The following is a 3,062-nucleotide window of genomic DNA, read 5'->3' as shown; positions in this document are numbered from 1 at the left end:
AAAATTTTTAACTTTTTAATCTAACTTTTTCAAAAAATTTTGGGTATCTAGGTACATCGGCTATGAAATTCTAGTAAAACAAGTGGAAGTTCTTATTGACTAAAAATCGCGCTGATTTAAAATATTTTCTTCTTCTGACTGCGTTTTGCGCTTTTGACAGATGTTCCATTGAAAATTACGTCAAAAAGCTGCAACTAACTTTACAGTCTTTATGTATAGCTATAAATTATTTTGTACTTTTCAGTTGTTATTGTAATAACAGCGTGTTTTTAGTTATTTTAATAATAATAATAATATCCCAACGGTTTTTGCCCTCCATTCCCGCCCATCCGCACGAGGGGCGCAGTCCGCATGACGTACGGAACCAATATTTTAAATTTTTGTGCCGAGCCACGATAGGCAGGAGTTTGTTAAGTATCGAGATCTAAAACTGTTCAGCTACAGAACTAAATTCATCAGCTGATTTTATGTATATATGTCAATAATTCACTTATTGAGAGAGGAGAGTATCGCTTTCTTAATGCTGGAATGAGAGTTAAAATCCTGGCATAAGCAACGGAGTGGGTCGTGGAATTCAAAATTGGTTTTAAAAGCTTTCAGAAATATGGGACAAAAGTGTCTTGATACGCGTGACGGAACATTAAAGCTTACATCAGCCAGAAGAGACGGACTTGAAATTGAGCCTGTCAGTAATTTAACCATAAAAATTATACCAAGCATTTCCCTGCGACTGGCAAGTGTAGGAAGGTTAATAAGTTTTAAGCGACTCGTATAAGGTGGAAGACTATATTGAGAATCCCATCGGAAATTTCTTAAAGCAAAAAGTAGGAATTGTTTTTGAATTGATTCTATCTTGTCTGAGTAAATTTGATACCTTGGATTCTAAACCACCGAGCCGTATTCCAGAATCGGCCTAACTAATGTTGTAAACAGGGTTTTAGTGATATACGGGTCACTAAATTCTTTTGACCATCGTTTCACAAATGCAAGTACACCTTTAGCCTTGTTGACTGCCACATTAATGTGAAGATTAAAATTAAGCTTAGGATCCATTGTAATACCAAGGTCCACAAAATTGTATACCTGTTCCAGGTTATGGTTACCTATTATATAAGAAACTGGCAGAACAGCTCTTCGCGAGAAGCACATTACTTTACATTTCTTAAGATTTAGAGGCATACGATTTACTTTACACCAGTAAGCCATGCTGTTTAAGTCTGATTGTAGCAAAGACCTTTCTTCAATTGAAACGTACGATTTATAAAGTTTTACATCATCTGCATACATTAAAATTTTGGAGAATTTTATATCTGTAGAAATATCGTTTATAAAAAGCAAGAACAGAATCGGGCCTAGGTGGCTACCCTGAGGGACTCCTGAAGTAACATCAATGACGTCAGAGATAGTATTTTTAAACAATACCCTTTGTGATCTATCATAGAGGTATGAAGAGATCCAACGTAGAAAATTAGGTGGAAGACCAAGAAGATCAAGTTTATAGATGAGCAACGAGTGGCACACTTTGTCAAATGCTTTACTGAAATCAGTATATATAACATCAACAGTTTTGCTCTCACTAAATGCTTTTGAGATATAGGATGTTAATTAAAGTAAATTTGTAGAAGTTGATTTGCCCTTGCAAAATCCATGTTGACTGTTTGAAATGCTTAAAGTGATAGAATGCGTCAACCGATTTGTTATAATTGCTTTAAATAATTTAGGAATTGCAGAAAGCTTAGCTATGCCCCGGGAGTTCTCCACTGACTATAACTAAACTATAATTTTATTTTCAGATAACGAGCGCATGTTATACAAATTAGCACTGAGTTTCTAATTTTTTTTACAAACGGTCTTGCGCATTTTATTAAACAAGAAATTCACGTTTCTAGTCAATAAGAACTTCCCCTTGTTTTACTAGAATTTCATAGCCGATGTACCTAAATACCCAAATTTTGTTGAAAAAGTTAGATTAAAAACAATACAAATATTTAACACAAATCACCATGCACTTACTTTTGGTCGCCAGTGTATATAAAGGGTTTTCAATAAGCGCGGGTAATTGTTGATGAGGAATCAACAACTACCCGCCAGCATCTACCCGCTCTAATTGGAAACCCCTTTTGCATTTTGTATCATAATATGTACTTAATACTAGCAAATACCGGCCTCACTTCGTTGCGACCAATTATAGCTAAAATGTCTTAAATAAAGGCGTACGTTTAACTAAAAGTCTCTTTTATAATTTCTCGTATCCATTTAACAAAGTACATACATACATAAATTCCCACACAGATTGAAACTTGGATTTATATGGTTTTTGTTAAAGAATATACTATATTTTCATAAACAAATATTAAGATAAATAGGTCAAATCTTGTCAATAAGCGAGTGTCGTTAAGTTATGATAAGCACTATATAGTGTTGAACATATCATTTTGAACCAAACTCAAAATGATCTTGTTTTCTGCTTATCAGTTCATTCCCTCACAAATAACATAGAAACCCAAGTATAAAACTTTTTAGAACACTAAAAAAATATTAACAAAATTTCATCCATTTTAAAACTTTTTTCTCAGAAGTGTTAGCACTTTTTTGAATGTAAATTTTTATAGCCCATTTTATTTTTTTTTTATGTGGGTTTTTTTAGAGTATGAACTGCATTTTAATCGAAAAATCTTAAATATTAGTAAGTAAACATAGATAAGTGGCAACAATATCATTTTGAGTTTGGTCCATAAAGATATGGCCAACAGTGTATGTACCTTGACACCAATAACACCTAGCGATATTCATTTTAACAAACTGGGTTTATTATGTAATATTAATTGAAATAATTTCGTACTATGCTCTCCCAAACCCTTCTTCCTTGGTTTAAAATATTGTCGTTTGAGCGATTTTCTTCGGAAAAGTCTGCTTCCCTATTTGAATTTGTAATTAGGCATACGTCGGGAATAGTTAGATTATGCTTCAATCTGAAATTATGCAAAGTTAAGCAAGCGTTAATTATTGAACCAACATATTCTGGTTTAACTAGAACTCCACGTTCATGTGACAAGCAAGCG

The sequence above is a fragment of the Rhagoletis pomonella genome, unplaced genomic scaffold, assembly GCF_013731165.1.
Source record: "Rhagoletis pomonella isolate Grant_MI unplaced genomic scaffold, Rhpom_1.0 Rhpom_scaffold_00003, whole genome shotgun sequence".
Classification (NCBI taxonomy): domain Eukaryota; kingdom Metazoa; phylum Arthropoda; class Insecta; order Diptera; family Tephritidae; genus Rhagoletis; species Rhagoletis pomonella.
The sequence above is the reverse complement of the archived record's forward strand: the minus strand, read 5'-3'. Positions refer to the sequence as shown.